Source organism: Choloepus didactylus, chromosome 8 (genome assembly GCF_015220235.1).
Source record: "Choloepus didactylus isolate mChoDid1 chromosome 8, mChoDid1.pri, whole genome shotgun sequence".
Classification (NCBI taxonomy): Eukaryota; Metazoa; Chordata; class Mammalia; order Pilosa; family Megalonychidae; genus Choloepus; species Choloepus didactylus.
The window spans coordinates 124,168,037-124,183,185 of NC_051314.1; the positions used below are offsets into that span (position 1 = coordinate 124,168,037).

Here is a 15,149-nt window from a genome sequence, read left to right on the forward strand (position 1 = left end):
CACACCAAGACCAGGTTCTGACTCGCTCCTCACCACCTCGGGCACCGGAGCGACCACCGGCCTCCACAAACACCCGGCCCCGGGCGTGCACCGCCCCGTTCCCTCCGGGGCCGAGCCCCGCTGGTCAGGGACTCCTTTCTGCCGACCTCGCCCCCTAGGGGGGTGAGCGCGCCGCCACCTCCCGCCCCTATACCGGAGAAAGGAAAGCGATCGTACCGCTCACCTGGCTCGGACGGCTCCTCCCTCGCTCTCGGCCAGCTGGGGCCTCGGAGGGAAGCGCAGGCGTCGGGGCAGACTGGAAGTCGGAGGAGGAGAGGAGGGGGAGGGGGTCGGGATGCCGGGAGCCGCCTGCTTTCTCCTCCGGCTTCTGCGGCTCCCGCGGCCGGGCCGGGCGTCCTCGCACACTCGCTCACTTTCTCACAGCCTCGCGGCTCCTCACCCCTACCCTCCCACACACACACTCACTCCCACACACACTCACAGCCGGCCGCTTATCACTCCCTCACGCTCACTGGCCGTCGCGCGCGTGCGCGCGACCCTCTCACACAGCGCGCGCGACGCTGTCGGAGGCCGCCCGCGTTCCCCAGACCAAGGCGCCGCGCGCCGCCCGGCCGCGTGCAGAGTACCCGCGCGCGCCCAGCCCCGCCCCGCCGCCCCGCCGCCCCGCCGCCCCGCCCTCTAGGCTCCGCGGCACAGGGCAGGGGGCGGTGGCTGGCTGGGCGTGGGGCCTAATTCGGCAGTGCAGATCTAACACCTGCGTCGAGACCCGCCTTCGCGGCTCCTTGTCCCCACTCGCAGCCATCGCCGGCCTCTGGGCCTGTGAGAAGGCGATGGAGCGCGCGCGCAGGGAGGGAAATGGAAGCGCGAGAGCTCTCCGAGGACGCGCTTCTTCCACCCGCCCCCAAACCGTCCGCGCTGAGAAAGGGAAACGGGTAGAGGGAGAGGTTTGTTTCCAACTCGAAATCGCGAGATTAGTCCCTTCCGTTGTACGCCCTCTCCGCCCTCAGGTTCCCTTCTCGGGCCCATTCGTCCACACTCTGAACCGGTACGCGAGCCCACCAAACCTCTTTGGCTCACTGTCCTGTCTACGTGTCCGCGCCTGTATGCCCCCGCCCAGCCCACCTTCCACCCAGCCTTTCGGCCGGCCACCACCTAGAATCTTCTCTTACCGTGGTCTCTCCCCACCCTGGTGGCATAGATTTGGGGACAAAGATCCTTAATATCTATAGGATCCTTAGTCGTGTACGGAGGAAAAGACAATGCCTTTGTACACTGTGAGGCAAATTTTAAAACTACATCATAAATTCTCTGGGCTTTAAGCAAGTTTAAGGCTATAGACTGGATAGTGTGCTACCAGCTCTACACTTAGAAACCAGTGTCTTCCTCTGAGCCTTTTTTAGGAAAAATTAAGAGTATATTCCGGGGTTGCTGTAAGAATAAAATGGGGCAATTAAAAGCATTTCGTAAATTACAAAACTATATAAAAATAAAGTAAAATTATAGCCCAAAGGAGGCTGGGAATATGCATATGTTCAGCTATTACTCTCATAACAAGATCATTGTAAGGATTTAAACCAAAGGCAGCAGATGGCCATCTTACCTTACTTGGAAGATTCATTTCCAGATAACTTCAGTCATTCATTAACGTCAGCTATCCCTAACCAGTTTGCCTTTTTTGCAGGTTATGTCGCCTTCCCACTCATCTCGCCAACTACTACTTTTCAGCGCTTATTTCGCAGTATATTGCCAGTATAATTTAATTACCGGTCTTTTGTTTTTTGGGCTGCGTTCCCTCAGGGCACTGAGAGTCCTTTAAGAGATTTAGCATAACCTAGAATGATAATCTCTGGAGCCAGACTGTCTGTTTTGGATCTTCAGAAGTAACTTAACCTCTCTTGCCTTAATTTGCTCAACTGTAAAAAATGATAAAAAGTTATTTACTTCATTGAGTTATTATTAGCAGTAAATGAGAAGTATACAATACTTAATGCTAGGCAGAGATCTAGTGCTATTATAAGTGTTTATTAATATGTTATCACACTGAGAATCACCTAGGATACTGCCTTATTTTCATAGAGGGTACCTGGAGGAACTGATGTCTTCTTATATGATGTATTACCTTCAGAAGAAAAAGGACAAGGTCTACAGAACTAAAAATTTTTTTTTCCACTCTGATATTCAGTTTCCTAGGACATAAAGTATATTCAACCCAAAGAGAAGCATTTTGTGGTCATGGGAAGCCTGATCCCAGAGATAATAACATATGAAAATCTGGCAAAAGATATATAGGGAAACGGATGCAAGGAAGTTTCCATGGCTCTGCCCAGCCAAGGATCAATAATACATTGCCTAGTCCTTCAATCCCACTATTAAGGAACCTGATTCATGGTAACATGCAATACCACCCATGGCCAAATTGTGTTGTATTGGTGAGATTGTAGATAGGAGTATTAGACTATTAACTCGCTTGCCATTAGAACAAACAGTGCTACCTACCATTCAGTGTACTGCTACTGTGTGCCAGATACATCCTAAAAAATACCTAATGTGTATAACAACATTGATTTTGACTTAAGCTAGTTGGGAAAAAAATGCCTCAGAATCATATTAAAAATATATATATGTATGACGTGGCTTATCATATTGATAAGATAATATTTATGATATGAATGTATAGTTTCAAACAAGATGACTTGATGACAACTTTATAAATCCAGGCATGGACTCAGATCTCCTTTTGGTAACAGTGTATGCTCAAAAGTGTAAGTAGCTTGTCTTATCTTAATCATAGTTCACTCCTTTTTAACCAGAAAATATTCTTCAGAAGGCCCTGGGGTCAAATGAATTCCTTGGGAAGACATGATATAGGTAACTTTAGCATCTCTGGAGTCAGATAAATAAGATATGAAATCCCAGCTTTATTTATTATTTACTGGCAGCATGGGATTGTTGCTTAACCTTTATAAACCTTAGTTTTCTCATCAGCAAAACAGATATTAACACTACTTAGGTTATAAGGATTAATATCTTAACTCGAACATAATGCATAACATAAAAGTACTCAAGAAATATTAGCTATTATTATTCATGACTAATGATACTAATTATACATACTGAACAGTAAGACAGGTTGACTGTATGTCCTATGAGTATGAAACCAACCCTATAATTTGAGACAGAATTGAAGTGCATCCCTTGCCTAAACCAAAACACCTCCAGACTTTTGCCCTTATTCCCAGGCAGACTAGAATTAACTGGAGGTCTTTTAAAAACTGGATGCCGAAAACTGCACCCCCATGTAGATTAAATCAGAATATCTGGGATTGGGTTGTTTTTTTTTTTTTAAGTTCTCCAGGGGATTCCAATGTGCAGTCAAGGTAAAGACCGCTGGTTTAGACAACAGAGATGTTAGAATTACCTATATTTGGCCATTGTTGAAATGGTAAAATAACATGAAGATACCAGAGGAGGACACGCTTCTTAAATGATGGTTTGATAAAAAAAAAATCTCCTCTAACAAAGTTAGGGGTCTGTACAACCCCCCGTGTCTTTGATCCTACTTGTGTGCATAGGTGTATATGATCATTGGCCAGAAAAGCATAACTCACCCTTGCAGCAATAATTACAAGTTGCATTGACTATGCATGTCCAGCAAAGATCTTTAAGTACTCCATAAACACCATCTGGATTTAAAGACAGGGAAAAAAGCTGGGATTTGATCAAAACTATAGGGCTCAAAGTAGTAAAGATGAGAATTGTAAATAGGAACTTAATCTCTGAATCCAGACTAGTTAGTACTAAAAATAGTATTCCTTATGGAGTATCTAATGTGATGACTGCAAAATTCATGTGGCTGGTGAGTGTCTTATATCAGAACCTACACTAGCAAATAAGGAACAGTAGCAGCAGCTGCAATAGATCTAGCTCTCCCGCCTGGCTGCTTCCTCTCCCAGAGCCAGCCGGCTAGAACCAGCCTGACAACAACAGACTTCGCAGTTAGAATAGCTCAACTCTGAGCTAGCCTTTCTCCACCCACATCCCTCCTCCTTTTCCTCCACTCCCTTTCTGCACATTAAACTAAGAGACTCTCTAACTACACTAACAAAATGCTGATGCCAGACACAAAGGGAGATGGGGTGGGGAAAGGAAGGAAAGGCAGTAAATTGGCTGAATCAGAGAAAAGAGATAAGGGTGGTAGGAAAAAAGGATTTAGAAAGAGGGGTAATGTAGGTTTTTTCCCCTTCCTTTTTAATTGTATCTGGTTAGTAATATTTCTTTTTTTCCACCACATAGGAATAACGTGGGATGCGCGTCAAAATGCAGATTCCTTCATCCTCATCTCTGACCTGAATCAGCCTGCAAACCTGCATTTCGTGAGCCATCCTTAAAGTTTATTGAATTGGCCATAAGCTGATTGTAAGGCCCATGACAGTTTGAGACTGGTGTCATAAAGAGACTGGAATAACCATTTGTAGAATATTCTTTATTTAAAGAAATCGACGTTTATAAGCAAACACTGTTAGTGCCCTCTGACAAAAGAGAAAAGCAACTAAATCACCGTTGGTCATTTCCTGATCATCTGATTGTCCACCCACTAGAGTGTCTTAAAAACTACATCAAGCTGGGAAGAAAGGAAGAAGAATGGAATAAGTAAATGTAAAAAGGGAACGTGTACAAAAGACTAGAGGAAGCACCAAGTAATAAAATAAATAAATAAGCCCTCCCCCCCCCCGCCCGCCACACACACACACACACACACACCCCCACCCACCCACCCACCCTTGGTGCTATCTCCTTCCAGGGAAACATGACTGGTAGCCATGCAATCCAACCACAGAAATGATAATATTCAAACCTCTGCAAGGGTCATTCAGATCAGTCTCCATGCTCCAAGCAGCACCCTGAATGGTCAATAAATATTTGCAGATTGAATGAATAAATGAATGAATTCAGGAATGGCCTATGCCACCGTAATTATCCTGGTCTTTGGTGTCCTTTACACAATGAAAAAGGTAGACTAGGGAGCCCTGTTCATTAGTATAAATTAATGTATTTACTCTAGGTATGAAGACACGGAGCAGTTTATACCTATTCTGTTCACATCTTACTTGTCCTATTTCTTCATTTTAAAAAAATCATTTTTGCTGTCTGTTTACACATCAATACTGAGCTAGGTTTTCCCTAGTTTTCTATTTAACATCTCTTCTCAACTCCATCTGAATCCCCAATCTCCTTTCTTCCCTTGATTTTTCTTCTCTTGCAGTGCTTTACAATTTGCATTTCATCCTAACAGAATGAAAAGAAAAATCACTGGAGAGTGAAACAATGAAATGAAGAGGAGACTGTCTAATACACAGGTTCCTAACTTTTTTGCTTGCTTCCCAGAACTTTTTTGGATAAATAGGGCAGATATCGTAGACTGAGAATCTATCCTAAATGGTGAATGAAGAATAACGAAAACCATGTATGTACTTGAAAGATAAATAGTTACATATCTCCCCAGTCTGACAGAGCTTTTACATATATTGAGCCATTTAATCTAACAACCCTAGTGGATTTCAGTAGCTTCTTTTTACAAATGAGCTAACTAAAGCACAGAGAGGCAAAGTAGCATGTCTGAAGTCATACAGGTAACAAGGAGCAGAATCAGAGTTTGAATCCAAGCAGTCCATGCCCTCCAAAGACTGTGAAGATTTTGTCCACATTTTCCCTCTACTTCTAAGTGAATACAGTTTTATTTAGATATCAATTTCTGCTGTTTTGGCTTATGTTCTCCAATAACATTTCAAAAAATTGGTACATATACCTTAGAATTAGCCATGGAGAAACAGAAAAAAATGAAAAGGAAGGAAACTGAAGACTGTATAACAATAGTTCTAAGTCCATGGGCATTTGCACTCAGGAAGCTTCGGAATAATTTCAAAGGATCCAAGATTCCATTAACCAAGAAGCACGTACAAAGTTCAGTAATTATAGCTATTGCTAAAGTCATAATAGCTTTTTATCACTGTGCATTTTCTCTGTAACTACCATCCTGTGGAAGATTGTGAAATGTTTTGGTATTTAAAAAGTGACCCACTGACATGTTGGTACAAAACAGCAGAAAAACCAGGGTTTAGTGCCTGAGAGACCAAAAGTAGGTCAGTGTCCCTGGCTGTCACAGCTGGTGGAGAGTGATGTCATGAGACATGGGGGGGTGGTGGTGCGGAATTTAAGGTGGGGACATGGAGAGAACGTTTGAGGGGGATAACAGTGTGGGTGGGAGAGGGAGAATATGCAGGAGGGCTTTCAGTCTGCCTTTTATAGACTGATTGCAAAAACAGCTGAAGCACCACTCCCCTCCCCCAATCCCCGCCTGCTTTCTCCCAGGCCTCATTCCCTGTTTCTGCATTAGCATCTGACCCCCTCTGCTGGAGACAAAGACACCGGAAAAAGGAATGTAGAGAAAGAGACCGAAGAAGAATGTTTTCGATAAAGGAGTGGCAAGGAAAGAAGTGAAAGAAAATGTTGATCAAGTCCAGGAAAACATAAGAGGAAGAAATACAAAGCCAGGTGAAAGAATAAGAGAGAGAAAGGAGGAAAAAATTGCTGAATGAAACAAAAGACAGATTAACAAATGGAGCAAAGGTGGTATTGTAAATATTATTTAAATAATTGCTAATTATGTAGGTTTTAAAAAAATGAAGTGGGCAAAGAACTGAGAAAGAAAGACCTCATAGTGGATGTAATTTGAAATTGCCAAAAATATGTACTTGGTGTATTGGCAATAAAGCAAAACTGGGATACTCCCAACTAGGTTCAAAGTTATGCCATCTCTGTGTGTATCTATCTAGAGCTAGAAGAATTTCCCATGACTAAGTTAAATATCTCATTCCAGGTGTAGATGGTCCCTGTTAAATTTTGTTAATAAAGTAACAATAACCTTCTTTAGAATGTGAATATATGGTGTGTTTCAATGGCCCTGCACTACACACATTATTTTAATCATCAAAAAGACTCTTTTTTTCTCATCTAAGAGCTAGTAAGGAGCCTTCTGTATAACTGTTAAGGTTTTAAATATCCCATGGTGTAAGCAAAATATACCTGTAATATATATATGTCAAGATGAATCATGTCTAGAAAGAAGAGTAAGAGGGAGAGTAAGAAATATCTTACCCCAGGACCAGGGGAACCAAGGATGTGCCTATATCTGGAAGAATATATTGTTTTTCTTTCCCTCCCCCTATCAATTATTTTCCCCGTCTTTTATTTATCTTCTATTTTCTCATTCCCCCTTTCTCTAAATCTCCTTTCCTTGCCTTTCCTCTTAGTGTAATAGCTTCTCTTCCTTGTTTCCGTCTCATGTTGCCCCATGTTTCCTTCTAAATTCTGACTTTGTTTTGCCTTGGCTTAGTCTGTCAGGCTTCCACTAAACTTTCAGAACTAGAATCAGAACACTGCATTTGGCAAGTCAGTCACACATACCACGCAACCACAAATAAGCACTCTGACTGCAAAATCCTTTCAACAGTACATCCCTGTTTATTGCAGTCAGCAGTTCACACAGACCCATGATCTGAAATAAGCAACTCATACATTCATATGCATTCTGCAGGCACATGGCCTCTGCAGTCAGCTCACAAAGACACAATGTCTGCAGAGAGGTCTTGCAGGCAGCAAACGCAAGCGGTGCATTCTCCACCCCTTTCATAAGCTCTTCCTGACTGGCTCTTACTCCCTGCCACTTCCTCCTCCTCTCATGCTGCCTGGCAATGACACCCCTCCTTTTCCTGCAGTTCTCCAAATCCCAACTGCAGTGCCATTCAGCACTCCCCCAGCAGATTCTCAGGCAAGGCGATGGTTGTTTCTTGAAGCTCCCTGTTTCCCTGACTGGGAACTTGCTCTAGCAAAAGGACTGCCAGAACAGAATCAACTTCTGTCCCAGTACTGTAGGCTGGTCTCTAGTACCCTAACTTTTTTCTGCAGGTTTTAATTTTGCTATGAGAGGCACAGGGAGAAGGCCAGGAGGAAGGAAGGGAGGGGGGAAAAAAAGAAACGGGAAGGAAAGGGGAGAGAGAGAGTCCTGAAAGAAATTCCACTGAAGGCAACTTGGACAAAATCATAAAAACAGGCTTAAAAAGAAAAAGGGAAGAACAGAGGAGAGAGGAAATGGAGCAAGAAACAGATAAAGTACGAAAGATTAGTTTATAACATTTTTAAGCTTTTTATTACTGAGGTGACCCCAGAAGTAAGAGAAGATTCTCAGAAAAGGTTACTAGGAAAAACAACAATAAAGAGAATATTCCCCTGATGAGACTGTATATTTGAAATTTCCTAAAGACAAATTAGATATCCAACACAAATATCTGCTACAAGGGAGATTTAAACTACTAATTTGCAAGTATATGGTGATGCTTGTAGAGAAAGCACATGTTAGAGAAACAAAATCTCCTAATATATAAATAGTATAGCTGTCTGTGTCCCTAATTAAGTTTCCCAGTTGTCTCTCATCTTTGAGCACTTATTACTATGCACATGGAAAAATACCGGGACTATGAATAGATATTTATATTACATGTGACAATTTATGTGCACAGTAGACAGCAGCAGGTCCATAGAATAATCACAGACTCTGCTCACAGTCCTATTTTCCAGATCACATAGTTTTGGAAAGCACATGCTGTTTCTAGAGCACTGAACTAAAACCATGCCAAAGAAGCAACATGGCATGCCAGAAAGGGCACTGGACTGAGTCAGGAGACCTGAATACTGATTACTAACTAGCATTGTGTCCTTAAACAAGCCAGTCCTCTCCAAGTGTTAGTCACCTCATCCGTAAAATGTACAGAATGATAATATTGTACCTATTCAGGAACATGCTATGCCTACATAGAATTCCTACTAAATAAGATATTGCTATTAAAACATGAAAGAACATAGACACAGAAAGAAATCCCTCTAAAACTATCCTCAAATGTAAGTATCGAAAATCATTCTGTCATCTGTGGGACTTTTTCTTAGAACCATTCACTATTATGAGTATTTGAAAGAGCACATGGGTTTAGGTTAAGCAAGATGTGGAAAAGAACCAATTTGATATTTGATTTAAGAGATCAGGGGTTTGCTTAGCAGCAGTCAACTATTGTGTTTTGGTTCCGAGTGGTTCCTTTTTGTTTGTTTGTTTGTTGTTTCTTGGATTCTTTTCAAGAGCAGAATGGCATTGATATTAGTTTGGAGGTTCTAAAATTCCAGGTATACTCCTTCTGAGTGCCTTATTAAAAATCAATATAAAATTGATTTTCTCTTATCAAAATTGTTCTCCTTTGCTGATCTCATCTGTTCTCACAGCTGCCTTTAGCAGGTGGTCTTTTTGAACTCTCAAATCTACAAGAAAGAATTTTCTTAAGCTGTAGATTCACATCTTTATCCACTGGACACGTACGCATGGTTGTTACAGTAGTAGCTCCCATTTTAGTTGTCCAGAGCATCTTATTTGATTAGATTCATTAGATTTGAAACCTCAATATCATATATCTTCTTCCATACCTCCAGAATGAGTAGCCTAATCAGTCAATTCTACTTCTATAAGATGCTTTATAACCAACAATAAAAAAGAAAAAAGGCAAGATAAAGAAAACTCAAAAGGAAACTCAGACTTATTAACCAACCAAATTCTAGAAGACAGAGAAGCAATCCCTGTGTTCCTGGATTGGAATTGTTAAATATCAGTACTACCTGAAGCAATTTACAGATTCAGTCAATCCTGGTCAAAATATGAGCAGCTTTATTGCAGGAATGGAAATGCTAATCATCAAATTCATATGAAAGAGCCAGGACCCCAAATAGTGAAAACCAACTTGAAAAGGAAGAACAAAGTTGGAGGACTCACATTTACTACAAAGCTACAGAAACAAAACAGTTTTTACTGGCATAAGGATAGACTTATAGATCAATGGAATAGGATTGAGAATTCAAAAATAAACCCACATCTGTATCCAGCTGATTTTTGAAATAGTGGCCAAATCCACTCAATGGGGAAAGAATAGTCTCTTCAACAAACGGCACAGGGAAAACAGGATATCCACATGCAATAGAATGAAATTGGATCCCTACTTTACACCATATAAAAAATTAACCCCAAATCAGTTAACAACCTAAAAATAAGGGCTAAAACCGTACAACTCTTAGCAGAAAACATAGGGAAATATCTTCAGGACCTTGTATTAGGTAATGGATTCTTAGAAATAGCACCAAAAGCACAAGCAACAGAAGAAAAAACAGATGAACTGAACTTCATCAAAATTAAAAATGTGTGTGCATCAAGGGACATTATCAAGAAAGTGAAACCTACAAAATGGGAGGAGATATTTGGAAATCATTTATCTAGTAAGGGTTTAATATCCTGAATATATAAAGAAATGCTACAATTCAACAACAAAAAGACAAAAACCCAATTTAAAAATAGGCAAAGGACTTGACTAGACATTTCTCCTAAGAAGATACACAAATGGCCAATAAGCACATGAAAATATCTTCACAACGTCATTAGAGACATGCAAATCAAAACCACATTTTGATACCATTCCACACCCAACAGGAGGGTTCTAATTTGCTGGTGAGGTGAAATAATTGGTGAGGATGTGGAATAATTGGAACCCTCATGCATTGCTGGTGGGAATGTAAAATGGTGAAGCCACCGTGGAAAACATTTTAGCAGTTCTCAGAAAGTTAAACTTCGAATTACCATATGACCCAGCAATACCACTTCTAGGTATATACCCAAAGGGCTTGAAAACTGGGACTCAGATACTTGTAGGCCAATGTGTTATTAGCTGCATTATTCACAAAGCCAAAAGATTATGCTAAGTGAAAGAAGCCAGACGCAAAAGGACAAATATTATATGATTCCATTTATATGAAATTCCAGAATAAACAAATTCATAGAGACAAAGTAGATTATAGGTTACCAGGGGCTAGGGATAGGGAAGAATAGGGAGTTATTGCTTAATGGGATGGAGTTTCCATTTGGAGTGATGAAACAGTTTTGGCAATGGTTAGTGGTGATAGTAGCACAACATTGCAAATGCAATCAATGCCATACAATTGTACACTTAAAACCTGTTAAAATGGCAATTTATGTTACACGTGCTATCAGAGTAAACATCAAAAAAAAAAAAAACTCTATGTTCAAGAACACTTGTAACACTGTTGTTCATAATAAACAGCCTGAAAATATAGCCTTTGTGTTAACATGTTGCACCATACAATGGGATATTGTGCAGTCATTAAAAATATGATACAGATGAATGTTTATGCACACAGAAAAAGTTCATGTAAACGTAAAGCAGTGGTTCTCAAAGTATAGTCCTTTGACCAGCCACATCGGCATCACCTGGGAACTTGTTAGAAATAGAAATCCTCAGGTCCCCCACTGAGTCATAATCTCTGGGGAGTAGGGCCCAGCAATCTGTGCCCTAATAAGCACCCCAGTTTATGTTGCCAGCTTTAGCAAATAAAAATATAGGACACCCAGTTAAATTGGAATTTCAGATAAACAGATGATTTGTCTCAAATATTGCAGCATTTGAGACCTATTTGTAATTAAAAATTATTCACTGTTTATCTGGAATTCCAATTTAACTGAGCATCTTGTATTTTATTTGGCAACCTACCCCCGGGGATTCTGATGCATGCTCAAGTTTGAGAAATACTTGTATAAAGTAGGAAAGCATGATTTAGTAAGACCATCTGAATCAGATTCACCTGGAGGTGGTTGCAAAGTGCAGATTCTTGCCTCCACCACAGACATCAAACCAAAATCCGAAAGGAAAGAACCCAAGAATCTTCATTGCATGATTTTGATATACTACAGTTCAATAAACACTGACTACTCATAATTTCTCTGTGGAGTCCTCTGTAAGTCTGCATGGAGTTGAACACTGCATTTTTTATATACATCTATATATACAACTGCCACACTATATAGCTTAAGATGGGGTGAATGCCTCCCCCTATCCTAGAATTACCTGGGATGGTGTAGCAGGTGGGTGGAAGTAGTATAAAAGCAAACATGTCAGCCTTTCAGAAGATTCTAAGTTTTGGATATCCAATTTTATTTGCACCCAAAATCTGTCACCCTAACACCTTAAGGAGACCTTACTGATAAAAATGGGTCAGGTCACTTGTTTCTTCTTATGTTGGGGCAGAAAACAAAAGTTGGGAAACACTGAGTTATGTTTCTCTTTCCTACTAAATTCTTGACTCTTTAAAGGTAGGAACTGTGACTGATTTATCTTTTTTAATTGCCAATACTGGCACTGAGAAGACACCCAGTCTATAAGTGAAGTACAGTTCTGAGTCATTAGGAATCCTCTATTCTGTCAAGCACAGGCCAATATTCATTCTACAGGAACTACACCGACAGAAAGTTGGAAAAATAAATGGGATGGACGGAAGACAACAAGACAGCAAGACTGGTCTGGAGAGGTTATTTGCTGCCCTCTAACGCCCAGGTTTAGGAAATACAGCCTTTCCCCTCCACACTCCTAAAACTTAAGGTTCCTTAAACTTTAAATCCAGTACATCTTTTGACTCATAGGATGTGTAGTTGGTATGGGGCATACAACGGTGAGCAAAGCATCTTTCCACAAAAAGTCCACATGGAAATGAGGGAGACACTCAAGAAAGCAATCAAAGGAAATATTGTTCAAACTGAGTTTATAAAGGAGTAGAAATCATTATAGTGGACATGTTCCAGAGTGTAGCATGTGAAACATTTTAGAAACAAGAGAGAACTTGAGAGTGCTTACAGACCTGAAAAACAAGAGTTGAAAAAGTGTCAGGGTGGGTGGGCTGGAGTACTGGTGATTAGAAATAAAACTATTATCAAGAGCCATGTATGTATGTCATGTTAAGGAGTTCCATCCTATCCCAAGTAGTCTTTAAAAGGTCAGGGAGTGACTTAATCAGATTAGTGCTTTAGAAAGACTGTGCTGACTGTTATGTTATGAATGGGGATGGGAAAACATCAGAGCTGGAAGACCAATTAGGACTCTATTAGATTAATGACTGTACTGAGCTAAAGTGGTGATAGCAATAATGGAGGGAATGGATGGATTTGGAAGATATTAAGGACCTACCATCAATAGGATTTTTGGACAAAAACGGGTGTGTGTGCACACATTGGGACTCAAGGTGAGAAAGAGAAATTGAAGAAACCATGGATGTTCACACATATTTCAAGAGAGGACTGGGTAGAGGGTGGTACCATGGTCTCGTCTAAGCGAGGAGAGAGGCAGGGAGTGAGGATCCATTCACTGTTGTGATTTGTAGCAGGGCTGGTGTAGTTCTGGAGCCTGAGTGGTGACATCCCACTTTGGAAGGCGGCCTCCAGATGATGGCAGGAACAACAGTCTCTTTTTTTAATGGATTGTGAAACAAGTTTATTATTTAAAGTTATTAATGTAACCAAATGTAACCAGCCTTTAAAAATATATAACCAACAAAATCAGAAGGAGGGGTTCAGAAAAGAAAGTAATGTAAGTAAATCAAATTTCATATCTTTCATGTTGGTAGATATTGCTTAAAGCCAAGAAATCATGAAGCAGAAGTATAAGCATATACTTTAGAGCTATAGATGTAACTTTGAAAAGACTTAGAGACTGAAATAATCAAAAGGGATTACTTATGAGCAGTAGGGCTGAGAATGGGAAGCAAAACTTTATCTCCTTACCGTTTGAGTTTCTATTTCCATATGCATTTTGAAATAATGAAAAATGGGTGATCCACATGCTAAAAAAAACTAGGAAAATTTGGAACCACAGCCCTACAACATTCATAAGCTCTGACCATCTGTATTAACAACAGTCTCTTGAAAGTTACTCCTGGAAACTCAGCCTAGAATCTGTTTCTTCAGCCTTCCCTCAAATTTTAAGTCATTTAATAATCTTTCTGCTGAAACAACTTTGCTTTCTTTAATTAAAGCCTGACTGGTTCAAGGTGCTTACAGGACAACCAACTTGAGATGAGCTGTTGCACATTCAGGGATGGAGCTCAGTAGATAGACGATAAGTTAGACTGAAATATAGATCTGGGAGCTTTCTTTTCTCCAGGCAGAAATAACTTAAATTCCTTTAGCTCTTTGTTACAAACTGGGTTTTCTACATTTCAAGTGAGTTGTAGTACTAGATGATATAAAGGTCTGATTCATAGTGAATATTAAGGGGTGATTCTATGGTTTCTATGTGTTTTCTCTTTCTGTCTCTTTCATCTGCTTCCTTTTTCTCCCTCCCTCCCTCTTTTCCTCCTCCCTCTGTGTCTCTCCCATCTTGTCTGTCCCTTTTCTCATATCCTCTCCCCTCCTTTTTTTCCATCTCTCTCCTTCCTTTTATTTCTGTTTTCCTATGAATTTACTCATTTCAAAAGGAGGTATAGTGGCATAATCATACTTAGCATAGTGCCTACTGTGTGGTAAATCCTCCATAAACATTAGCTATTTTATTAATAGTTTCTCTTAACAGCTGATATATAACTACTTTATTATAGTACTTAATGTTAATTTAATTATATCAGTCTTCCCATGGTTTATGGCAGGCCTCAGGTTGCTGGCTATTGGCTAGTAACATCAGTTCCTTTCTTCCATAACTCACGACACATCAGGTGGCTTTTTTTTCAGAGCAAGTGAGCAAGCAAGAGAGTGAGAGAGAGCACCCAATGTGGAAGCCACAGTCTTTTTGTAACCTAATCTGGGAAGTTATGCCCATCGCCTCTGCTGTCTTCTATTTGCTTAGGAGTAGCTCAGCCCATATTCAAGAGGAGGGGATTGAACAACTGGGTAAAGACCAGAAGGGGGGAATTATTGTGCCTTTTTAGAGAATGCCTAGAAGATATAAAAAGTACATTATATAAATGTACTGAAATAGCAAATTATGTTACCTATTATTAATAGGTACATATGTTTGCAATTTCTGATTTTTTTTCCTTCTATACAAATTGTAGAGTTTCCCTGCCATCATAGTCATCGTCATCATCATCATCATCATCATCATCTTCTTTTAGCAGGTGGAGTGGGAAGATGGAGAGTTCCCTTCCATTAATGAATTTTTAGTATTTGTTTTGTTTTTGTTTGCCTATAGTCAGTTTTTTTTTGTTTTTGTTTTTGTTCTTGTTTT

General features: G+C 40.4%; 1 protein-coding gene and 1 long non-coding RNA gene across 22 annotated transcripts in view; one reads left to right on the forward strand and one right to left on the reverse strand.

The window, feature by feature from the left end:
• The window catches only part of RIMKLB (ribosomal modification protein rimK like family member B), a 67,805-nt gene extending 67,278 nt beyond the window's left edge, over positions 1–527 (reverse strand). For 14 of the 15 annotated variants that reach the window (XR_005218260.1, XR_005218252.1, XR_005218261.1 and 11 more), the window contains exon 1: positions 224–527. The gene's annotated coding sequence lies outside the window, so the exon portion shown is untranslated. Of the gene's footprint in view, positions 1–216 lie in introns of all 15 variants that reach the window. The other variant, XM_037845364.1, reaches the window with a different exon arrangement.
• LOC119541422 overlaps positions 1–6,879 on the forward strand; it is a 44,205-nt gene extending 37,326 nt beyond the window's left edge. Inside the window, exons 3-6 of one of the 7 annotated variants that reach the window (XR_005218268.1) lie at positions 2,811–2,868; positions 4,294–4,697; positions 5,264–5,357; positions 6,370–6,879. This is a non-coding gene — a long non-coding RNA (uncharacterized LOC119541422). Of the gene's footprint in view, positions 1–668; positions 1,046–2,810; positions 2,869–4,293; positions 4,698–5,263; positions 5,358–6,369 lie in introns of those variants that run through there. The other 6 variants (XR_005218267.1, XR_005218262.1, XR_005218265.1 and 3 more) reach the window with 6 other exon arrangements.
• Positions 6,880–15,149: the final 8,270 nt, after the last annotated feature.